The following is a 26,387-nucleotide window of genomic DNA, read 5'->3' as shown; positions in this document are numbered from 1 at the left end:
AAGCTAATACAGGGTTTATACCAAACTACTGATTTGGTAAAAAGGCCACATTGGTATGACCACCTAACATTCATTTTTGTTTCCTCTTTGGGACCAGAGGATGTTGTCTGGCACATGGAAGCTCTTTAATACGTACACGGTCAAAGCCCTAGTGATACTCTACAAAAGAGAATGGCATCAGAGGTCTTCACTGCTACACAAGGTGGCAGGTGTGCTAGCATAAAAACAGAATGCTGTGTGTACATTCCAAATTACCACCAAAGTATTTCTGCCTTTCTGACAGGGATACTCTAAACTCCTGGACTGGAGAGGGACTTTTGTCAACTATCAAAGGACTCTTATTGGGGCTTCTTTTTGTTATACTAATCGTGTTTTGCTGTTTTCTGCCTTGTCTCTCTGCTTGGTGCCAAGACTCCTTCCCTGCCATAACTTTGAGCCAACAGATATCCTTTCCACTTGGGAAGATCCACACTTGCAGTCCCCTTTGGATTCAGCTGCCTCTCTGCACTTCATCACTCCTATATCTGTAGAAGCCCCAACTGACCAACGTTGACCCACGGGTAGGGACATCTCTACGGCCCTATTCAGCAGGAAGAAGTTACCGAAGATGAGACCTTCCACCCTCAGCAACCTTAAAGGTTTAAGGGTCAAAATTGTTCAGGGGGAAATGATATGGGACACAAAGCAGAAGAGATATTATTAAATTTCCTACTACCTATAGCCCATTGACAACTCCTTGAAACAGGCAAAGGACATTCCTCTATGGACTCAACTGCCTCAGTGTTGACACTTTGCTAAGTAGCGGCAAAAGACAATCCTCACCCAGCTCCCACTCCCGGGATCCTGTAAGCCTACTTTCACATACAAAAATTCTTTTTAGAAACTTCCTTTATCTCTACCCCCCCCAAGATACATGTTCGCAATCATCCCTCAAGCATATGGCCTCACTTGATAATATAGCTGAAGGGTCTCATGACTAAGGTTTTATGAGACAGCAATCAATGACCTTTTGCCAACAATAGCTAGCCCCCTCAAAGTCCTGGAAACCTTTCTTCCAAAATTCCTTAGAGACTTACACTATCCCAAACCCCCTCCCAACTTGAAAGTATATAATGGGCCACTCCTCATGACCCCATGACAGCTCTTTCTACCCATGGGTCCTGTCCCCATGCTTTAATAAAATCACCTTTTTGCGACACCAAAGACATCTCATGAATTCTTTCTTGGTCGTCAGCTCTGGACAGTATGATGGCAAGATCAGAAACTATAAAGCACGGGACCAGAAAATGTGCCTACAAGGATATAAACACACAGTTCAAAAGCAAGCGAAGGACTAACCAAAAAAACTGCCCCAAAAAGGCTGATGAGGGACTTTTATCAAAGAAGGTATCTTTATTTTCTAAAGGATTCCTACCAACTGAAAAGAAAAACTGACACATTTCCAACGGACATTTTATAAAGAAATCCCACAGGCCAATAAAAGGAAGGAAAGCTATTCCATCTCAGTAGCACAAAGTTACTTCCCATTTAAAACAAATTCTGCCCATCTGCCAAACCTATTAATTAAAAAAATTGTAACAGCCAGTGTTAATGAGGGTGTAGGGAAAGAGAACCCTCATCTACTCTCATGAAAATACAAATTTGTAAAGAGGGTTTCAAAGAATAGTTTGGCAGTAGCTATTAGAATTCGCAAGGGACAATTCCTTAAGCCAACAAATACACACGTGTCCCTGTGCTTTCTACAACACTGTTTAACAGAAAACCATAAAAAACACAGCTATCTAAAGGACCATTGGTCCTGAATACAATAAGGAAAATGGAATTTCCGGGACAAGGAGAACTAGAAAGCCATCAGGAATAATGAGGGAGACCTATATATGACGACAGAAACACAGCCACGAGTCACTAGGACACAGAAGGAGCGAGTTAGAAAACAGGATGTGTAAATTACTCACCTTATTATAATTGCGCGTAAATCTATTTTGAAAAACATAGATTCACTCATTCAACAAATATATATTGAACTACAACCTATGTATTTATTCAGTGTGTATGTACAGTCTTTCAGCAAACACGTACCGACCCTTCTAGGTGCCAGGCACTGGACTGTATTTGTGTGATATTTATCCGTCTCTAGGTGTACTGTTCATCCATAGGAGAAAACACTCTGAACACTGGTTATCTTGGTGGGGGGAGAGATTATGCAGGGTCTTTACTTTCTACTTCATACATTTCTGCATCGATGGATCAAAGGCAATGCAAAGCGTTAGCTCCTTCATTATAGGTAATCATTCCGACACAAGTATTCACCAAATATACAGAAGGTTATGATAGCGACAGTGTGGAGAAAACAGCCAGGCCAGCACATGGCAAAGCCTGCACAGGTTCTACTTATAATCTGTAGGAGGGAAACGAAGGATGGGGGAGATGTTCTTTCTGGGAGTCTCTTCACCAGGAGCATGACTGTGGCACTGTGGTTGCACAGAGGCCTGTCTCGCTGTCTCATGTTTCCTGTGTTATCTGTGTCCACCATCCCAGAAGGCCATCCTCTCTGGGCATGTCCTCTGACCTGAATTATTAGTAAGCCCCCTGAATACTCTGCCAGACACAGACTGAAAATGATGGAACATTCTGGAAGAGGTTTACCTTGGATCGAAAGGCTTAGAGGTGAGCAGGGAGTTGCTGGAAACACTCATACTTAAAACGTGAGGGGAAACCCAGAGCACAGGGGCCGAGGAGGCGATATAACAGGTGGAGCAGGTCAGGTATAAGACAGCGGGGAGCAGTGGGGGCGGGACTGGAGGATGACAGCCCCCCTCCATGAAGCAGCCACCTAGGAGTTAGGGTCTGATGCTGCCAGATTAGATGTCCCAAGGAAAGCTGGAAACGGAGATTTTCAGGGAAAAATCTATTTTTGCACTGGTTGTAAATCACTGAAACCTGTTTTGTAGAGATTGAAGAACGGGGACCTATGGACATCTGTTTTAAATCCCTTCACGGTAAATGCGATGCGGTATAAACGTATCAGCAGAAGCATATGCTGTGTGACATCATGGGCGCTCACACGCAGGTGCAGACAGACAGACAGACACACACACACAGACACAAACACACACCCCTTTTAAAAGGAAAAGGGGAAAAAAGCAAAGAGCGTTCTGTAGTGCACATCGTACCACGTAGGTTAAGGGTACTTGCCGATTTGAAGTGGGTCCTCCGAATGTAGTTCTGTAATGGGTTGTGATAAGAAAGGCTTGACTCTGTGGGAAGATGGGAAAGAGAGAAATGAGTCAAGGAGCTCAGTTTCAGCAGAACCGCAAACACCCACTCCAGGAACGGCAAATACATCCTGCTCCTGTTCAAAGCAAGGGCCACTCACTCCACAGGGCCTTCTGCTTCCTGACGTCTGGCCCTCGGCACACGCACTCACACTTCAGTGGATCGGGGCTCCGGCGAGGTCACTAAGCAGGACACTCCGAATCGGATGCCCACTCACAATCTCATCATGAAATACTGAACACTCAGAAATCGCTCAGGATACGTCAGCAAGGATTTTCCCGATGTTCCAGGTTTTCCAAGTCGTCTCCAGTTTTCTGCCTCTTCTCAAACAAAATCTTTAACACAGTGCTCACCGCTCACAGTTCACTGAAAAAAGGACTCCTATTCAGACTTGAAGTCAGTAACGTTGATGGGATGACTCCCTCCTCCAGGATATGCAAAAAATCAGACCTCAGAGAGCCGAATCCACCATCACAACAACCATACACAAAGGCCAATGCGTTTTTCAGCCCAGAAGCACCTCTGGGCTTGAGTGAGAGCCCGCTTCCTCTTAGTTCACTCGGGGTCCCAACAGGCTAGGACATCGTCTGCAGAGGCACAGCCTCAGATGCCAGACGGCAACCGAACAGCATATTTTCTGTAACGGAATCCTGTATTTGGAAAGGGTGAAAACCTTGTTTTCATAGGGTAAACTAGATCAACCTCATACTTGAAAACTATTTCCAGATGATGAGAATTAGAAATCCTTGAAGGACAAGCTGAAACTTTTATGCTCACCAAAATTGTTTTTAAAGGCAATTCTTGGCATTTTATTGAAATCACTCATTTAAAAAGAAGGAAGGGAGTTCCCTTCCAAACCCTCGGGCTTGAGGCCAGGGCTTAAATCTCAGCTCCGCCCCTTCCTTCACAGGTGCCGAGATGGAAATTCGCTTCACTGCTTTGTGCCTCGGTTTCCCCACCAGAATTCACGAGGCTGCTCTGAGCACTGAGTGAGGGGATGCAAGGGAAGCATTGCACACGGTGCTACAAAAGCTCCCAGCAGAGATTCACAAACTCGCCCTCTACAACTCTGCAAACTCCTTAAAACCTGGTCAGCGTGGCCCCCGGAATATCTCACAGACAGTAAATGACTTAAGTTCAGCCTCCCATTTATTCGCTCAAACAATATTGACGACGCATCTGCTCTGGGCTGGGCACCTCTCTATGCCCTGGAGATAACGAAGTAGACAAAATACACAGAACAATTCAGATCATGAAACTAGTGTAGGTCATTTCAAGGTTCAGAGAAATGACGTTCATGGACAGAACAGTCACAAGGGAGAGTGTATTGCATGTGGAAGACTGCTCGACAGGTTGGAATGAGGTCCCGGGGCCAGCAAGAAAGCGGGGAGTGGGTCCAAGGGGAGGGCCCCCTAAAATAAGGTCTCCAGCATGCATCCGGCCCCCTCCTGACCGCTGCCTCTGACTCTGCCCGGCTCTGTCCTCTGGTCCAAGCCACACTTACTGGATGCTGGGCAGCTTTCTCGTGACAATCACTGCAAAGTCGACCTCAAAAATATTTTCATGGGAGATCTTCATCCTGAGGAAAAATACACAGCAAGTTTGCTAATTCTGTATTCCCGCATACATTTACTGACCATCTTCATGTACCGAGTACTAAGCCCCAAACAGCAACGGGCTATTTCAGGGATTTAAATCAGGAATGATATGGTCAGAAAGGTACTTTTCAGGTGACTTTGGTCTCTGTGTGGAGAATGGATAGAGGACAAATGTTAGGAGATTCTCAGAGCCGTCCAGGAAGAAGGTCCAGGGAAGAAGTCACAGGGAGCCTGAACTGGGGGAGCAGCCACTGGCATGGAGGTGGGGAGGCACTGAGAGGCGCTGGGGAAGTAGGAGCTAACAGATTTTCCAAAAAGCAGACTGAGACAGATTAGAGAGGGTCAGGAAACAATTGTGTGTTTGCGGGGGAGGGGTCGGGGCCAGCATGTGCGGGATCAAATAGGATACAACAGCAAACATCACAAAGCATCCCCGTCAGTGAGGGCGAGCACTGTCTTGTGGTACATTTACGTTTTTCTGTGAGAGTCGCCTACGGTGGGTGGGAAAGGGCAGGCGTCTGCAGCCAGGGAATGGGGGTCAGATCCCATCCACCACGTGTCTGCTGTGAGGCGCTGCAAGTCACTAAACTCCCTGGGCCAAGCTTTCCTCGTGTGCACAGTAGAGAAATTGACTGCACCTCACGGGGTTGTGAGGACTCATGAGGAAATAAATATACAAGCCACACGCACAGCAGGACCTGCGCTAGTAAGCGCCAAGGGTGTGCCTTTGATTTACTGACACGGGTACACAGATGTGGGGCCTGGCCTGGGCTGTACATGTATTTTTACTGTGGGCTGCAGTAACGAAAGTGTGAAAGCCACACACAGACACGCACACACAAACATACACACTGAGTTAGACAAAGACATTCATATACACAGAGACACAAACACCCACAGAGGCACACAGACAGAAGAGACACAGACACAGAGAGAAACACACACAAAATATAGACATGCAGACAAAGAAACCCCCACGTAGAGACACACAGAGAGGCAGAGACACAGACACACACACACACAGCCTCACAGGGACCGACACACAGACACAGACATAGACAGACACACTTCCGGCCCTGCTTCACCACCTGCGTCCCCAGGTTGGTCACCCCTGGGCTCCTAGCCCATTCCCCCCATCTCTGTCGTGTCCACTCACTCACTCAGCCCTGAGGAGGATTCTCGAACACATTCTCTCCTCAGCTCACCAACTGCAAGGACACCCCTTTCTGGCCTGTTTCAACCACACACTGCGTGTCTCCTGCAACAGCTCCTCACACCCCTGAGGCCTGGCAAGAAACAAGGCGCTCCACAACCTGCTGACTGTTCGGCATCCCCCCCGCCATGCATGCTTTTAACACCCTCGTGTCCACCTTACTTCTATTCCAGAAATACAGAACCAGTTGGTCAAAGGGGAAAGACAAAGAGAAACACAGATGCCAGAATCCCGTCGTGGTGTCACCGGGGCATGCTGGGCCAAAGGAAAAGCCGGGGTCAGGATGACATCCCCGTTTCTGATGTGAACAACTGCGCAGGGAAGAGCACCGTGTGTGTAGTCGGTAGTATGTAGTATGTATATTAACCCACTAAATTAGAAACTCAGGAGGGATGGGAAGCAGGGATGGGGGGGTTGCCGACCCCGGGGTCGGCATCATGGGGACAGAAATCAGGAGCAAGCATTTTCTAGTAGGAGGTGACCCCTAAGGGTAAGTGTCAGAACTAAAGGTCCAGCTACCCGCCCCTTGTGGAAAATCTCAGGGGGTCTGGTTTGGGGGAGAGGGAGGGAGACAGAGTGACACAGGAGGACAGAGAAAAGGACTGCTTCGTGACGTATCAGAAGAGACAGGCTCACCCATCTCAACCGTTCACTCTCAGAGCTGCCACACATGCCTGCCCGTCTGCAGAGCGCGGCGATGGACGAGCTAGCTGAGGCTACTGGGAGGAAAGGCTTAGGGCAGACGAGAACTAACTTCTGCTAGGAAACTCCACAGCACCCTTCCAGAACATTACTCCCACGACAGGAAAGGGTAAGGAGAGTCTAAAATTCCCAAAGACAATGAGAACAATTAAAAGCAGATGAAGGACAGCATATACTCCCACATCTTCTGTAGGACTTCTTACTTTAGTATAAAGAGCTTCCCCTTGGGGCGCCTGGCTGGCTCAGTCGGGTGAGCGGCCAACGATGATTTCGGTTCAGGCCACGATCTCAGGGTCCTGGGATCCAGCGCCCCCCCACCCAGAGGGGAGTCTGCTTAAGACTCTCCCTCTGCCTCTGCCCCTCTCACCACTCTATCTCTCTCTAATAAAGAAATCTTAAAATAAATAAATAAATAAAAGCTCTGCATGCATCAGCTACTTGACCCTCAGAAGAACTGACTAAGGGGTCACTGGGGAGGGAAAGCTACCAAAAGGCACACCTCGAGCCTCTAAGGAACAGACAGCTTCTTTCTGGGCTTTCGAAAAGGAGCAAAATGGCTGCAGCACATGTTTCCACTTTCGACTCTGGGATTCCCTGAGTCTGTCTGACACGCCACTCAATGAAAGCTGGCGAGTCACAGGAGGCAAGAAAGACACCGAAGACAGGACCGGCTCCTGGATGGCAGCTGGGGACCGCCGTGAGGAAGCACAGCCCTTGGACTGGAAGAGGATCCCGCAGGGCCAACCGCAGCACAGGCTGCCTGAGGTGAGACCCACCCTCTGCGTCCTTGATCCTTGGGTTGTGTGAAAACAGAAGTCGGGAGACACCGATCAGCTGAGGTCCCTTAAAGGGGTTCACTGCCCCTTTATTCTGTTTCTGTGATGGTACTGGCTTTCCTGGGCCCTCCTGGTGCCCGCTGCCCGAAGTGGGGAGCCTTCAACTGCCCAAAGTCTTGGGCCCCTGAGATCAAACAGAACGAGCTCCCACGATGGTGGCAGCAAAAAGCCTGTGACCCGCTGCCTCTGCTGGTGCAGCTGGGGGAACATCCCCGGGGGAAGGTGCATGAGACAACGAGACTGGCAGCCAAGATTTTCCCTGCCCTGTTCGAGAAGCACATATCTCTCAATACAGGGATTAGCAAACTTGCTGTAAACGACCAGAAAATATTTTACCTTTGCAGGCCAGACAGCCTCTCTTGTAACTACTCAACTCCGCTGTCATGCTGGTAAAGCAGCCATAGAGAAGATGCAGCTAAATGGGAGTGGCTGTGTTGCAATAAAGCTTTATTTACGACGATAGCTGGGTGGGCTAAATTTGGCCCCTTAGGCCTACGGTCCAAAGAGCAAACAAGCATTGGTTTGTGTGTGTGTGTCTGTGTGTTTAAGGAAACTTAGATTAAAACAAAACAAAACCCTTTGGACCAATATAATTATCAAACAAAACAAAACACCTCCACAATATCTTACTGACCCTGTGCTGTTCGCCTTCCTCACTCCTGAGAGAGAACCTTTTTCTTGGAAGGGGTACCTAAGTCTCAATGTACCTTGTTCCAAGGAATAAAAATGTCAGATTTATTCATTATTAACCCACCTACATGACAGCGGGGAGAATCCAAATGTCGGGACCAAGTCGAAACGGTGTCGGGCCGAGAGGAGGCATTTCTCCAATGCCTTCCACTCACACTGCACACGTTCTGCCACTGCCTTCTGCTCCCGTTCCTTCCACCACACCATGGTCACTGAGGTACAGACGCACCACAGCCCAACAGACCGCAGAGACCCCCCTGAACAAGCACAGGCTCTGTGTAGAGAACAGGGAAGGAACCTGGATTTGGAGGAGCTGCAGCCCATTTGGTCCCACTTCTGCCACTAACCAGACTCGTCTCCTTTCCTGTGAGTGAGCGCAGTTACACCTGTTCTTGCTCCCTAACAGAGCAGGTGAGGGACCAAATCAGGGAATAGCTGCAAAAGGCCTTTGTGTCATCGCACAATCACCCAGCCGTGTGCACCTCCAGCCTGTACCAAAGACACTAGCAGGATGACAATAAAATCTTCGTTATTGCCAATATGGCAGATGCAGGGGCTCTGGCTCTCATAATTCCACGGGCAGGGTTCTTCCACCCATGCAGAGGAAATGTCTACTAGGATTTTTATCCTAAGCCCTGTTTGTAACAGCAAAGGATGAGATGAAAGGCACCCATCCTTCACCAGAGCTCTGGGGACACTAAGTATGTGGCTGACGGGGGCAGCAGGCGCAAGCATCTGGGGACGGGGGCGCGAGACAGACCGTCACTGCATTCCCTCTGAATATATTTTAACATTTCTGAACCAGGCGGGCACCTTCACAGGTGAAACAATTTGGGAAAGAAGAGGCAGAATTTTCATTTACCTTTAATCTCCAGAGGTGGTATCCACCCCAGTCCCAAGATTTAGAATTTGACAATGACATTCTGTCTTCCGTAGAAATGCCTTTATAAGCGGACTGACGCCATGGACGTGAGCGAAATATCCTGAGAGAGAGACAGAGACAAGCTATTGCTCAGTGAGGTGGGATATCATCCCTGCAGAGCACACGCCAGGAGAAAAGCAAATCAGGACACTTCTGCTCTTCCTCCGGGTCAGCGGGTTATTGTGGACTTCATGGGAGAAAGAGTGACTTTCACATTCTCTTCCTTTTTTAAATTTAATTCAAAGCTGCTACAAGCAAAGTAAGTACAATCTATTTAATGATTTAATGGAATGAACGATCTTACAAATAAATTGCCCCTTGGGGCACCCGGGTGGCTGTTGGTTAAGCGTCTGCCTTTGGCTCAGGTCAGGATCTCAGGGTCCTGGGATCAAGCCCTGCATCGGGCTCCCTGCTCAGCTGGGAGCCTGCTTCTCCCTCTGCCTCTGCCCCTCCTGCTCATGGTCTCTCTTTCCAATAAAGAAATAAAATCTTTAAAAATTAAAATAAAATGTCCCATTATTTTACATGGGAAAGACAAGTGTTTTACATCAAAATGTCAGATCTAAATGTTCCTTTTGGAAACGCGCTTTTTCATAGCTAGGTAAAGCTACTTAGGACTCGACTAATACTCAGAATTGCGAGATCATGACAAAAATAATATTTTGGGGTCAGGAAATGGGGCAGATAAATGTCAAAAAAAAAAAAAAAAGTATTTCTTACCGTGTTCCCTTCATCTCCATTCTGTGTGGGTAAGAGCCTCTATGTTTATAAAAAGGCCTCACAGAGCATCGGTGGGAGGGGAAGCCAGGAGTAAACGTTGCCCAATAAACGGACTTGTTTAGCTCCGGAGTGGGGAGCTGGAGCAAAGGGGATGGGAAATAAAAGAGGGGAAAGGAAGATAAAATCTGTGTTCTAAAGCCTTGCGCTTAACTATTTTAAGAACAAAATTGGAGTAGCATTTAGAAACTTACTGCAGTCCTATTGATTCTGCTACTACACAATTTGAGCTTGTATTTTACGTGTCTCTGGCTTCTTATTTTTCGAGGAAATCATTTTTATTGTATGTTATAGAGTATCATCCACAACAGGCTGATTATTGGGAAAAAACTTTAAAAATGCTCACCACACGCTGTTTGGGAAGCACTCTCCTAGTGGGCCCCAGTCTGGAGATGCCAGCCCAGGCAGAGGAAGAGGCAGGCTGGCTGACATGCTCCCTGGGGCACCCAGCTCCCGGGGCCCCGAGGTGGGTCCCTGCCTCTGCAGCAGTGGTATAGAAAGCTTCCTCAGGAGCCCAGGAGGGAGGCTTCAGGCCTCTGAGCCAGGCCTGGCCCCATCTTCCTAATGCCTGGGTTCATCCTGAGCTCCAAGTAAGATCCACGTCCTTTTTCTCAGGGACCACCACGTTAAACGTTCTTTGCATTTCTTATAGAATCTACCCATAGGCTCCATCTTTAGGGCCAGGATTCCTGGCACACACAAGGACTGTGGTCACTTGGTTAATTTCTCAGTCTGGCTGAGACTGAGTCACCCTCCCACCTCAAATCCTTTCTCTGCCTTGATAGAAAGGACTTGCAGAGCCTAACAGTGTTATTACCGCTTTAATAAAGCCAAAAAAGTAATTCCTTCCTTGAACAGACAATTCACAGTGAAAGATCATATAAATGGCTCTTAAACATACAAAAATGATTTTCAACTTCACCCCCAAAATCAGAGGATTATAAAACAAAATTACTGTAAGATAACATTTTCCCATATCAGATTAACCACAATGAAAAGGTTCATAATACACTGTGTTCATGAGGATGTTGGGAAATAAGCATTGTCATTCCCCTGGAGAGAGTGAACACCAGAAATTCTCTTTTTAAGACTGAATCCTGAAAACCTCAGGCCTCTGGGCTGATGAGGGGACGTTGGGAGGGAGGGGGTCACTTGCCTCTGTTAATTTCGGAGGACCTCCTCTCCTTAGACAGTCTTATCAAAATGCTGGATGTAAGGGTCATGCCAGTAGCCAAGGCTTACTGCAAACCTGGAACAGAGGAAAGGAGGCAGATAAATAGAGGTCATTAGGTTCTGGCCCAGTTCTCAGGACCCAGGTCGAGGAGGAAAATCATCTACCTCAAAAGGCCAACAGAGGCACGTTTGGTGCTCCCTTACCAATGTCAACAGACTCGGCCATCCCTCTTGGTGCTCACATACACGGCCCCTCAACCTCCGCACAGTGGCCATTTCTTTCCTCTCTTTACTCATGCGGCTAACTCTTTTTCCAGGACCCTAGAAAGCACATAACCTCACCTCATACCTCACCTAGAAGACCTGCCACCACCTATTCCCTCAGCAAACTCACTGGCCAGAGCCAATCAGACAACTCTGCTCAACCAGAAGTTCTGTGTCCATAGGAAAGGAGATCCAGGATTGTTTTGTGAAACTCCTGAATGACTACCTAAGTATTTCCCCCAGCTCTGTATTAGGTACCAGTCCTTCCACATCCCTTAAGCAGGTCATAGTGGGAAAACCAGGAACAAATAAACACGACTGCTACAACCTACAAAATGCTAGAGTAGCCTAAACTCTCCCCGGTCTACACTACAAGCAATCAAAATTTTAGTGTTCAAAGCCGGGGAACTGAAGCCCAGATTACCACTGAAGTTCTTCTGGCAACCATGAGTGGAACCAGCCTTAGGACAACAAGAAGTAGCAGAAGGAGCCTGGATCCCTAAGGCCATGGGAAGCCATTGTGGGCTTCTGCCCCTCAGCAGATATCTTGTGAATTAATAAATGTCTTTAGCATTTAAACCAAATGGAGGGGCGCCTGGGTGGCTCAGTCGGTTGACAGGCAGCTCTTGGTTTCGGCTCAGGTCATGATACCAGGGTCCTGGCATCAAGCCCCGTATCGGACTCCATCCTCAGTGGTGAATTTATCTCAGGATTCTCTCTCCCACTGCCCCTTGACCCCTCAAATAAAGAAATCTTTTAAAAAAAATAATGAATAAACCAAATGGAGTTGGTGTTCTGTTACTTACAGACTAAAACATCCTAAGTGATATCCTGAGCACATTACCTCATTTCCATTTGCTTGATGAGTAAGCTGAAAGGGGTGGGTGGGTGTGTCTGTGTGTCCGTCCCAGTAGCTCCTTAAGGGCACAGCCTGTACTCCATTAATTGTCATATGCTTGGAAACTTTTGTTATGTGGACCATATATGTAAGTACCAATATTTGACCATTTTTCACCTACACAAACTGCAGTTTAATATGGTGCAACCTAACAGATGCTCATTAAATATAAGCATAGTTATATTGTGCAACAGACGCATTCCTGAAAAGGCTGATGTTCTACAAGAGGGGTCAGTAAGCCTCTTCTGTAAGGGGGCAACGTATAAACACTTTAGACTTTGTGTGCTACACAGTCCCTATCCCAAGTATGCAACTTTGCCATTGTTGTATCAAAGCAGCCGTAAAACGGCTGTCAGTGAATGAGTATGGTTGTGTTCCAGTAAAACCCCATTTACAAAAACAGGCTGGACTCCTGAAGAAACAGAAAATCTTCACAACCCTATAACAAGTACGGAAATGCAATCAGAAATTTAAAAAAAATGTTTTTAAACCTTCCCACCAAGAAAAGGTCAGGACCAGATAACTACACTGCTGAATCCTACCAAACATTTAAAGAAGAATGAATACCATTTATTTCTTCACAAACACTTCCAGGAAATAAAGGAGGAATGAACGCTTGCCAACTCCTTCTCTGAGACCAGCATTACCCTGATATAAAAACCAAGCTAGGATATCACAGGAAAAAGAAAATCTACAGACCGTTATCTCTTAAGAAGACAGGTGCAGAAATCCTCAAAAATTACTTGCAAATTGAATCCAGGAGTATATTAAAAGGATTACACACCATGAGCAAGCAGGAATCCAAGGCTGGTTTAATATCTGGAAACCAAGGAAGGGTTAGAATATACCACAGAGAGAGAACACACAAAAAACAGATGATCAACTGATGAGGCACAGAAAAGCATTTGACATAATTCAACACCCCTGTCTGATAAGTTTTAAAAACTAGGAAGGGTTCAAGCTGATAAAAGCCATCTAAAAAAAAAAAAATCACCACTAAGGTCTTACTTAAAAGTGAAAGACTGAATCTTTTCCTCCTAAGACCTGGAAGAAGACAGGGAGGGGTTCACTCTCACCCTTTCTAGTCAGTGTTGCACTGGAGGCTCCACCCAGGGAAACTAGGCAGGAAATGTAAAAAAGAAAAAAGGGGCGGGGGCGTCAACATTGGAAAGGAAGGAGTAAAATTATGTCCATTTGCAGATGACCTGATCACGCATATAAAAAAATGTCGCATGTAAGAAATTCAGGAAAGGAAACACTAAAAAATTTTTCCTGTATATAAGAAATCACTAAAAAACTATCAGCATGAATAATGAGTTCAGCAAGGTTGCAGGATATGAGATTAATATATAAAAATCAATTCTATTTCATACTAGCAACAAACAATCCAAAAATGAAATGCAGAAAACAACTCCATATACAACAGCATCAATATATTACTTAAGAATACATTTAACAAAAGAAGTACAAAACTATAAGCCGTTGTTGAAAGAAACAAAAGAAGAACTAAATAAGCAAAAAGATATCCCAGGTTCCTGGATCCAAAGACCTAACATTGTTCAAATGGCAACACATTCTAAATTGATCTCTTTATATAATCAGTTCAATCCTTATCAGACAGTGTGGAATGCTCAAAGGTAGACAAATGGAGAGGAAGGAAAGAGAAGGAAAGGCTGGACTGATAAAGAAGCTACTCTCGAAATCACAGAACAAAACACAGCAAGGAATTTAAGAACTGGAAATGAATATTCATAACAATATACTATTCATAATATTGGTACCTGAACAATAAACTGTGTACAATTCTCATTCCAAGATCTGGACTCATTCTTCTCATCTCAACTTTTTGTCATATTTGTGAACTTCAGAGTTAACCTCAGGGGATCTGAGATAGCTGTCAGAATTGAGTGGATCCTCCTCGATAATTATAGTCACTATTGGTTGCTACACTGGGAGAGGGACCTATTTTTCCATAGCGCCCGACTCTATCTTTAGTTCATTTCTATCCGGGAATGTTAAACAGTACCCAGATAGGGGCAGTCACAAGGCCTCATCACCATCTGTGTGACTCTCTTGGTGACAAAGAGGTTATCTAGCTGGAAGAACCGTATTCCATCCTACTCATTCAGCTTGTATTGAATGCTTGCCACGATGCCACACACAGGGCTAGGTGCTAGCAGATGGCAGAGTCCCGACTCTTGCTCCAGCCCTGGAACTTGTCAGCTGTTTATCATCTAAGATCATCTAATTCAGTGGTTCTCAACCAGGAGTGATTTTATGGCCGAGGGACCTCTGGCAATGTCTGGAGACACTGTTTGTCACAGATAGGGAAATGCTATCGGCATCTACTGAGCAGAGGCCAGGGATGCTTCTAGACATTCCACAATGCACGGAACGGCTTGCACAACAAAGACTTATCCAGCCCAGAATGTCGAGAGGCTACCTACCGGGACACTTGATCTAACGTCATCTCCCTATTTTTCAGAAGAAATTGGGGCCAATGTCAATGATATACCCAAGATCCCCAGGTCTTCAGCAGAGTCTAGATGTCCCGGTCCCGTTCTGTATGCAACAGATTTTCAGTTTCCCTTTTTTGCACTGAAACTGAGGACTAATTTTTCCATGTTTGTCTTCTTCCTAAAAGCAATGAGTTCTGCAGTGGCACCCTGGTGCAAAGCCGCTTTAGGCGGCAATGGAAAAGCATTCACCTTTGATCTGCATGCTTCACAGCAAGAGATGGGCTCTAGACTTGAGTGACAGAGGTGCCTCGGCCTGGTTGGATACACCTTCTGGATTTTATTTGAAAGGAAGGATGCTGTGAAGAAAAGCATGCACTCAGAAGTTCCATTTGTTCTTTCTTGTTCTTGTTCATTCGCAGATGCAACAAAAGCATACTGACCTCCTACTGCATGCCAACCACCGGGCTAGACACCGGAGGCATGAGGATGACTATTAAATATGTGGTCTCTCCTCTCAAACAGGAGACATACACGTGAACAAGGCATTACAACACGTGAGATAGGAGCACTGAAGGTGGCAAGCACCGGATGGAACAGGGATGTGCCAGTGAGAGCTATTGGCTACAAGCAACAGAAACCAAAATTGGCTTATTTAAGCAGAAAAGAAGTTTGCTGGAAAAATCCCAGGTTGCTCACGGAAGCACCAGAGAGCCTGAAGAACAAGGCTCAGAAACCAGGCAGGAGAAGGGAGGCTCAGCTGCAGCTAGTCCCCCAGTGTCCAAACTACCGGGGTGAAGACTCTGCTGCCGTGCTGAGTGGACAGTGGCCATCGCAGTTACACAGCGCTACCCCAGCACTGGACGCCGTAAGCTGCACCGGACTCCTCCTGTCTCGCCCCTGGAGCCGGCACACAACTACCACGGCTACGCCAGGATGGCTTCTCCACTCTCCCAGCTTCCTGATCTTGCCAGATCCCAAAGCAAAGTCTTGGATTACTCTAGATCACTCACCCTTACTCTAGCTGCAAGGCAGGCTGGGAAAATGAGCACCTCACCTGGTGAGTTTCTACAGTTAGAGACCCCCTTTGTCTCCCACCACCAAAACTCATATGGTAAGGGGAAGCCCTCTTTCCAGGTTTTGCTCAAAAGTCACCTTCTCAGCGAGACCACTCTATTCAAAACTCTAATACGTCCTTCCCCTAGCACTTGGCATCACCCTTCCATGCTATATTTTCCCCCATGGCTCTTACCACCATCTCACGCACTATATGGGCATTTATTTATACACTCGACTATCTCTCCCTACTCGAATGTGAGCTCCAGAAGGAAGGATGTGTGTCTGGTCTATTCACTGCTGTGTCCCCAATTCCAAGAACAGTGCCTGGAACATAGCAGGCTCTCAATAAATACTGTCAAACAAATGAACGAATAAATGAATGGATGGATGGATGGATGGATGGACGGACGAACGGACGGATGACGGACGGACGAATCAATTCTCCAAACACAGGGATATCAAAGATCTTAGGAATCCAAAAGTTCAACAAATTCTCACTATAAAAAGCCTATGGGAAAGACACATAACATAACCTAGCCTGGAAACAAATCAGACAGAGCTCCCTAAAGGAACGGATACTTGAGCTGAGTCTTCAGAAAAGGCAATAAAGACAAATCAAAATTAGAAACATCTAAGCAGTTAGGTGGGATTCCAAGAATGTGTTGTTTTACGGTTTCCCACAATCGTGGATGTTCCCTAGCCAAGCGCCCTGCATCTTTTCTCTATGGAAGAGGCCCTCGTTTGGACCAGTACAGCATCAGGCTTGACCATGAAAAGCCAAGATCAGAACTTGGACGTGGAAGATATCGGACCAAAAGCATCCAAGTCTTTATAGAATAGAGTGGTTGATTCCAAGGAACACCTGAAGCCCTGAACAAAAAGGTATTACTCTGAACATTATTCCTGATAAAGGCAATCAGAGCAGTGACAAAATCGAAAATGGTCAAACCTCAAAGGCTAATGGGTTTCTCCTCCGGTTTAAAGGTGCTTGTGTTATTACCTGGACAGCTTTTGGCTTAAGTGATTATGTTGCCTTAGAACTTTCTGTAATTCATCAAATTCATAGGACTGGGAAGGCACGGTTATTACGTGAAGTTCAGTTCAATAAATGTAATTTCTCTTTCTGCAGAGTCCTTTACACAAAATATTGCCAGCGGCTTTACGGTCCAACAAGACCGAGTTTGAATGGCTTAAGTTACTGGCTTTCAGACCGAATGGACTTTTATGAACACGTTGACTTCCCCCTGCACTAAATGAAGTGATGTACAGCTATTCTCCATAGAACTTCTGTGCCTGCCGTTCTCTTCTCTGGATGAGGACGAGATCCTAATGACCATGCATAGGATCGACTCCTCTGACAAATACAGTGACTCAGTCACAGCTAGTGCACAGTTTCCAAGGTCCTGGAGATGCAAATGGGCCCCAAATGCGACCTTGTCACCTTGTGACTCACCTCATCTCCTTACCACTTTCAAATCAGTAGTCCTCGAAAGGCAATTTACATCTCTGCTGCAGTGTTTGCTAAAAACGCCAAGGGAAAAAGACCGCTGTAGTGCACAGCAAAACTCAGAGCTCTACTCCCCAGCCCGTCTCTGTTCTCGTCACTCCAGGCTCTGTAAGACTCGCTCATAAATCCAACCTTGGCAGTCTTTCTGCTTTTTCTCTTCTCCCTATTCAGTGTCAGCTCTCTGGCTTCTTCCAGTTTCCCTTTTCTACCATCACCCACATACTGTGTAAGAAAAGAGAGTAGTAAGCAAGGTGCGCCTGGGGCTAAAACACATTGCAAACATTTATAACTTATATTTTCTTTTATACCCTGTCATAGATTCTCCCTTCAAGGAGTGCCCATTCTGAGCAGGGCCCTGTGTTAGTTAAACTGAGTGTATTAAATATTAGGTTTGTTTAAAAATAAGCCTTAGCACTGGGCCAAAAAAAAGAAATCATTTAACAGTGAACAAAGAAGACTTAATGACCTCAAATGTGATCCAGGAATAGCTCCTTTATGAGACTGGAGAAAATAGACCTGCTTTTTCCTGATTCCCTTAGCCAATGGCCAGTTCTTGAAAATCAACCTAGGCATTAAGACACAGTTTTTAAGATACACATAACAAAATTATCATTTTTCAGCATACAGTTACATGGCAATAAGGACACTATCGTTGTGCAACCATGACCACAGTACGTCTCCAGAACTTTCTCATCTTCCCAAACTGAAACTCTGTCTTCATGAAACAACACCTCCTTCTCTCCTCCTTCTGGCCCCCGGTAGGCACCATGCTACTTTCTGTCTCTATTATCTAGATTACTCGAGGCATTCCATAAATGGAATCAGATGGCATGTGCTCTTTTGTAGCTGGCTTGTTTCACTTTGTGTAATGTCCTCAAGGTTCATCCATGTGGAACCATCTGTCAAGACTAAATAATCTTCCACTGCAGGTGTATGCTATCTTTGCTTATCCAATCATCCCCCGATGGACACTCGGGGTGCTTCCACCTTTCGGCTATTTAAATAACACTACTATGACTTGACGCGGCGTAGGTACACGTAGGTACACAGAGTTGGTACAGCCACTCTGGAAATCAGTGTGGAGATCCCTTAAAAAGTTAAAAATTGAGCTACCCTATGATCCACCAATTGCACTACTGGGTATTTACCCCAAAGATACAGATGTAGTGAAGAGAAGGGCCATATGCACCCCAATGTTCATAGCTGCGTTGTCCACAATAGCTAAATCGTGGAAGGAGCCGAGATGCCCTTCAACAGATGACTGGATTAAGAAGTGGTGGTCCATATACACAATGGAATATTACTCAGCCATCAAAAAGAACGATTCTCAACATTTGCTGCAACATGGACGGCACGAGAGGAGATAATGCGAAGTGAAATAAGTCAAGCAGAGAAAGATAATTATCATATGCTTTCTCTCATCTATGGAACATAAGAACTAGGAAGATCGGTAGGAGAAGAAAGGGATAAAGAAAGGGCGGGTAATCAGAAGGGGGAATGAAGCATGAGATACTATGGACTCTGAGAAACAAACTGAGGGCTTCAGAGGGGAGGGGGATGGGGGAATGGGATAGGCTGGTGATGGGTAGTAAGGAGGACACGTATTGCATGGTGCACTGGGTGTTATACGCAACTAATGAATCATGGAACTTTACATCAAAAACCAGGGATGTACTGTATGGTGACTAACATAATATAATAAAAAATTATTATTATAAAAAAATAGAAGAACACTACTGAACATGGCTGTATTCAAGCCATCATTTTGTTTGTTCTTGGCCAAACTTCTTGCTTTTTATTTACGATTTTATTATCTATTTCTTTACAGAGAGAGAGCACGAACACAGGGAGAGGGAGAGGGAGAGGGAGAGAAAAGGAATCCCAAGCAGACTCCCCATGGAGCATGGGGCCAACATGGAGCTCTATCCCATGACCCCAAGATCATGACCTGAGCCAAAATCAAGAGTCAGATACGTAACCTACTGAGCCACCCAGCCACCCCTCCATACTTCTAACTTATTAAGAGATATGGGTAGCCATCAAAGGAGAAATGGACAAACAAATGAGGTGCATCCATACAATGGAACCCCACTCAAGGAACGAAGGAAGTACTGACAGGGGTCACAACATGGATGAATCCGGAAAACACTATGCTACGCAGAAGAAACCAGTCACAAAAAGGTCACATCTGAAATGATTTCAGTTATTTGAAACATCCAAAATAGGTAATCCACAGAGTCAGAAAGTAGATGGTGGGTTGGCAGGGAGTGGGGGGAGGGGGCATGGGGAGAAACTGCTTAATGGCCACAGGGTTTCTTGTCGAAAATGTTTTGGAGCAAATGTTGATAAATCATTCTTTTTGATGGCTGAGTAATATTCCATTGTATATATGGACCACATCTTCTTACATTTGCTGCAACATGGACGGGACTGGAGGAGATAATGCTAAGCGAAATAAGTCAAGCAGAGAAAGACAATTATCACATGGCTTCACTCATTTATGGAACAGAAAATGTAGGAAGATCAGTAGTAGAAGAAAGGGAAGAAGAAAGGGGGGGTAATCAGAAGGGGGAACGAAGCATGAGAGACTATGGACTCTGGGAAACAAACTGAGGGCCTCAGAGGGGAGGGGGTGGGGGACTGGGATAGGCCGGTGATGGGTACTAAGGAGGGCACGTATTGCATGGTGCCCTGGGAGTTATACACAAGTAATGAATCATGGAACTTTACATCACAAACTAGGGATGTACTGTATGGGGACTAACATAATATAATAAAAAATTATTATTGAAAAAAACAAGAAAATGTTTTGGAGCTAGTTAGAGGTGACGGTTGCACAACCTGTGAGTTTACTAAATGCCACTGAATTATTCACTTTTTTAATTGACGACTTTTCATTCCACTATAGTGAACATACATCATTCTATTAGTTCCAGCTGTACAACAGTGATTCAACAGTTCTGTACATCACTCGGTGCTCCTCACGGTAAGTGTCCTCTTCACCCCTTCAGCTGTCTCACCCGTCCTCCCAGGCACACTTTCCTTGTTGCTCTAAGACTGCATGGCCCAGCGTGGTAGCCACTAGCATATGGGGTTCGTCCAGCTGAGACATGCCGTCAGTGCAAAATGCACACTGGATTTCAACGGTTTAGTTCGACCAACCGATGCAAAATATCTCATTGATACTTTCATATTGATTACATGTTCAAATGGGAATATTGTGAATATACTGACTGAAAGAAAACATTAATATAATAAATTTCATCCATTTTATTATACTGTTTTCAGGTGCTACTGGGAAATTTTTCCTTTTTTTAAAATTAACATTATTTATTTATTCACGAGAGACAGAGAGAGGCAGAGGGAGAAGCAGGCTCCCTGCACAGCAGGGGAGCCCGATGCAGGGCTCCATCCAAGGACCCTGGAATCATGACCTGAGCTGAAGGCAGAGGCTTAACAGACTGAGCCACCCAGGCACCCCTCAAAAATTTTAAATTACATGCGTGGCTCAAATTATATTTCTCCAGGACAGGGTTAGTCGAAGGTCTAAGCCAGTCTTGAGGGAGGGGGTGGGAATGGCCAGAGCTTCTCTGAATTCCAGGAGTCCCTCTTGCCCTTAGTGTGCAGGTCAGACTGACCACAGATTTCAGCGGGAGTCGCTGCCGAGGAGCAAGGAGACAAGGGCTGGTGCGGGGATGGAGGACAGAAGAGTGTCACCCACAGAAGCGTGTCACCCTGGCTGAGAGCGGGAGTTCCCAGGACCAAGAGAGCGCAGCACGGCAGACTCAGAGTGCTGGAGACCTGTGCTCTTCTCCCTTGTGGTGCCACAAAGGAGGCACCCCTCGCGTGCAGTGACGCTTGAATCCTAGGGGTGATGACCAAGAACGTGACTTTGAAAGCTACGGGAAGGTGCTTATCTGAACCACAGTTTGACTGAGCCACTGCAGGGAGCACGCACTTCCCAAAACAGACCGCTGAGGACCACTCCGCAGCTGCACCAACAGAGGCTCTAGGATTGATACAGTCTCACTCGGTGGGGGAGGCAGCCCAAAGATGACAGATAACTGCCCATCCCACCAGTCACGGGAGTCAAGGCTCAGAGCCCGATTTTATTTGACATAGAAAAATGAAGAAATGTGAAGTTTTCTGCACCCTAACACTGTGAAGCAAATTCATGCCTGTGTCACGCATAACCTTAGCAGCGGTGCACCCCCAAGTCTTCCAACATGTATTCAGGGCATCTGACGCGGAAGGTCCGTGGGCTTTTATGCATGTGGCTGGCTGCTGGTCTTCGCTCCCATAGCCTCCACCCTGAAGCACCAGGACCCACAGGCTTCCCAGATGGATACGTCTTCTTGAGAATATACTGAGAACGTCCAGGGACCAGAAGCCAAGCCATAATGCCAAAGCCACCACTGCAAAACCTCTGAGCTGGGAAGGATCTCTAGGGATAACAGTCCAGCTCCTTGGTTCTAGTGAGAAAAATGCAGCCTCGAAGTGGGCAGGTAGGACTTGCTCAAGGTCATACAGTGGTGGTCAGGTCTCTAACTAGAAAGCACCCCTTTTTTTCCTCTCCTGGATATCTCGAATGGCCCTACAGCTGGGTCCTCAACACTGCAACCACACGTCGTTCCCTTTCCAAAGAAACCAGACAATTTGCAACATGCCAGGCAGAGTCTTTCTAGCTGGATCACATGCAGATATCGAATTGAAGACAAACTCTACCAGGAAAAAACTGCCTTTACCAGAATTACGCACAGATATACATGAATTGTATTGAGCTAAGACAGAACTTCATACAGCTTCTATAACCAAGACTCAGGACAGCGGCTTAAATAAGAAGTTCCTTGTTTCATGAAACAATCTGGAACAAGCACGCAAGGGCCAGTGAACAGGCTCCAGAGCACGTGTGGCCCAGGATCTTCCCGGCACGTTGCTGTTCTTCCACACACGGGGTGTTGCCCTCGACGGTGTGGTCCAACACGGCTCACCCCCGTGCCTGCATTCCAGCCCATGGGAGTGAGGAGCAAGGACGGACGGGGAGAGCGCATCCTGCCCTTTAGAGGCATGACCTAGGGCTTCTTCACAGCATTTCTGCTCACGCCCTACTGATCAGAACTTGATCACATGGCTAAACCTCGCTGCAAGGGAGACTACAAAGCAAATCTTGATTCTGAGAAGCCACACACCTAGCAAAAAGTCTACTACCATACAAGAATAGAATAATGGATATGGGGGACAACTAGCAGTATGGTTTTCATGCTCACAGACACAGCCGCTTGTGTGGCCACACTCACGCATAAACCTGTGAGCTCAAATAGAAACACACACTTAAATATCAGTGCATGCACACGTAGATACCTACGCTTCTGAATACACACTCACTCACACAGATACGCACACGCTCCAATCCTGTGCACGCTTGCTTATTCATTCATACACTGGGTCACACATGGAGATATATACCAAGCACACATACCAGTGCGGCTGTGTCCCTAACACACATATACGCACACATGTACACATAGAGAGAGGGAGGCCACAAAACCTGTCATTCTGCTCTGCAATGTAGTGGGGATCACGTCCCAGTCTTCCTGTGTCCACTCATCGGAGATGCCCCTTGTTCTGTGTTTAGGACACACTCTTTTTTCTGTATTCAGAAGGACGTTTAAAGCCGCGCGCCGCGCTCAGTTACTGGAGAGCTGGCCGCGTGCCGTCGCCTCCCACACGCACGCACGTGGGCCGGGCTCTGGGGTTCTCGGCCTCTACTCCGAGCGGCGGGGAGGAGGGGGACACCCGGACTCACTGTGGGGAGGCGAAGGAAGAGGAGAGGAGGGAGGAAGAAAAAAGGCGAGGAGGAAAGGGGCGGGGGGCGGGAGGGAAGACTTTTAAGGCCAAGTGGTATGGGAAAGGTGGAAAACTTAGAAGCAAGACTGAGATACGGTCAAATACCCAGGCAGGTCAGTGCACATTGCCTGACACACAGGAAGTACTCAGTGAACACTTGTTGGATGGATGGATGGATGGACGGATGAACAGATGCGTGGGCAGATAGCACAGAACATTCTGTACCCTGTACCCACTGTCACTCCTGGAACGGGACCCCTGGTACAGCAGCAGGCATACAGTAGGTGCTCAAACAATAATTAAGCGAGCTGGATGGCTGACTGGATACAAGAATAAATGATCTCAATCTTCTCCACCCTTTTTTGAAAATGAGTGTTTGCTCCAAGCAACATTTCGGGTTAAGTAAAGGAAGGCCTGGGGAAGGAGAGGAACCAGCATTTATTGGTATTTATTCCAGGCTGAATGTTTGCGTGTGCCATCCCATTCAATTCTCAAGAGACGCCTGTAAGGCAGGTTCTATTATTATCGTCTCCATTTTACACGCCAGAGAACAAAAGCCTGGAAATACCGGCTCAGAGAGTGCCCATCCCCATCCTCCCTCGCAGGGGACACGGAGACTCTACCCAAACAGGGTTGCCTGAGTATTGGCGCGGCAGGCCCCTCCCCCAGAACACAGAAGGCAGGCTGAAAAATCAAGAAGCCCACAACCCGGGCGCCTGGGTGGCGCAGTCATTGAGCGCCTGCCTTCGGCTTAGGGCGTGATCCCGGCGTTCCGGAAAGGAGTCCCTCATCGGGCTCCTCCGCTGGGAGCCTGCTTCTTCCTCTCCCACTCCCCTGCTTCTGTTCCCTCTCTCGCTGGTTGGCTGCCACATAAATAAATAAATAAAATCTTTAAAGAAGAAGCCCACATCCCTAAGATCCCTATAAAACAAGGGGCACGGCCTGGGACCCAGTCAATAATTTGGGCTCTGGAAACCCCGCAACCTCTCTTCATCAGAATGACAAGAAGGAGAAGCCCCCCCCAGCAAAGAAAAGACAGTGATTCTGTGGCCTCTGCCACAGAAATAATGGATATGGATGTAACCAAATTATCAGAAATGGAATTCAGAGTAACGATGGTCAAAATGATGAGTAGAATTGAAAAAACTATTAACGAAAAGGTTACTGAGAATATAGAATCCCTAAGGACAGAAATGAGAGCGAATCTGACAGAAATTAAAAATTCTATGAGCCAAATGCAGGCAAAACTAGAGGCTCTGACGGCCAGGGTCGCAGAAGCAGAGGAACGGGTTAGTGAATTGGAGGATGGGTTAATAGAGGAAAAAATGAAAATAGAAGATGGTCTTAAAAAAATCCACGCCCACGAATGTAGGTTACGGGAGATTACTGACTCAATGAAACGATCCAATGTTAGAATCATCGGCATCCCCGAGGGGGTGGAGAAAAACAGAGGTCTAGAAGAGATATTTGAACAAATTGTAGCTGAAAACTTCCCTAATCTAGCAAGGGAAACAAACATTCGTGTCCAAGAGGCAGAGAGGACCCCTCCCAAGCTCAACCACGACAAACCTACGCCACGTCACGTCATAGTGCAATTCGCAAATATTAGATGCAAGGATACAGTATTGAAAGCGGCCAGGGCAAAGAAATTTCTCACGTACCAAGGCAAAAGCATCAGAATTACGTCAGACCTGTCTACACAGACCTGGAATGAGAGAAAGGGTTGGGGGAGCATATTTAAAGCTCTTTCAGAGAAAAACATGCAGCCAAGGATCCTTTATCCAGCAAGGCTGTCATTCAGAATTGATGGAGAAATAAAGACATTTCAGAATCGCCAGTCACTAACCAATTTTGTAACCACGAAACCAGCCCTACAGGAGATATTACGGGGGGTTCTATAAAAGTAAAAAGGCCCCAAGAGTGATACAGAACAGAAAGTCACAGCCAATACAAACAAAGACTTTACTGGCAACATGGCAACATTAAAATCATATCTCTCAGTAATCAGTCTTAATGTAAATGGTTTGAACCATCCCATAAAACGCCACAGGGTTGCAGATTGGATAAAAAGAAATGACCCATCCATTTGCTGTCTACAAGAGACTCATTTCGAACCCAAAGATGCATTCAGACTGAGAGTAAGGGGATGGAGTACCATCTTTCACGCAAATGGACCTCAAAAGAAAGCTGGGGTAGCAATTCTCATATCAGATAAATTGGATTTTAAACTACAGACTATAGTTAGAGATGCAGAAGGGCACTATATTATTCTTAAGGGAAGTATTCAACAAGTGGATATGACAATTATAAATATATATGCCCCCAACAGGGGAGCAGCAAGATACACAAGCCAACTCTTAACCAGAATAAAGAGACATATAAATAAAAATACATTAATAGTAGGGGACCTCAACACTCCACTCTCAGAAATAGACAGAACACCCTGGCAAAAACTAAGCAAAGAATCAAAGGCTTTGAATGCCATACTCGACGAGTTGGACCTCATAGATATATATAGAACACTACACCCCAGAACCAAAGAATACTCATTCTATTCTAATGCCCATGGAACATTCTCAAGAATAGACCATGTTCTGGGACACAAAACAGGTCTCAACCGATACCAAAAGATTGAAATTATCCCCTGCATATTCTCAGACCACAACGCTCTGAAATTGGAACTCAACCACAAGGAAAAATTTGGAAGAAACTCAAACACTTGGAGACTAAGAACCATCCTGCTCAGGAATGACTCGATAAACCAGGAAATCAAAAATCAAATTAAACAATTTATGGAGACCAATGAGAATGAAAATACAACAGTCCAAAACCTATGGGATACTGCAAAGGCAGTCCTAAGGGGGAAATACATAGCCATCCAAGCCTCACTCAAAAGAATAGAAAAATCTAAAATGCAGTTTTTATATTCTCACCTCAAGAAGCTGGAACAGCAACAGAGGGACAGGCCTAATCCACGCACGAGGAAGCAGTTGACCAAAATTAGAGCTGAAATCAATCAAGCAGAAACCAGAAGTACAGTAGAGCAGATCAACAGGACTAGAAGCTGGTTCTTTGAGAGAATCAATAAAATTGACAGACCACTGGCAAGACTTATCCAAAAGAAAAGAGAAAGGACCCAGATTATTAAAATTATGAATGAAAAAGGAGA

General features: G+C 46.1%; 1 long non-coding RNA gene across 1 annotated transcript; it reads right to left on the bottom strand.

Moving 5' to 3' along the window:
• Positions 1-2,066: 2,066 nt before the first annotated feature.
• LOC121101153 lies at positions 2,067-10,094 on the bottom strand. Its single transcript, XR_005833088.1, has 4 exons — positions 9,958-10,094; positions 9,178-9,298; positions 4,781-4,855; positions 2,067-3,257 (listed from the first exon to the last, which is right to left on the bottom strand). It is a non-coding gene; the product is annotated as an uncharacterized LOC121101153 (long non-coding RNA).
• Positions 10,095-26,387: the final 16,293 nt, after the last annotated feature.

This window comes from Ursus maritimus, unplaced genomic scaffold (assembly GCF_017311325.1).
Source record: "Ursus maritimus isolate PB19 unplaced genomic scaffold, ASM1731132v1 scaffold_60, whole genome shotgun sequence".
In the NCBI taxonomy this organism is placed as follows: Eukaryota; Metazoa; Chordata; class Mammalia; order Carnivora; family Ursidae; genus Ursus; species Ursus maritimus.
This window is presented reverse-complemented; position numbering and strand designations above follow the sequence as displayed.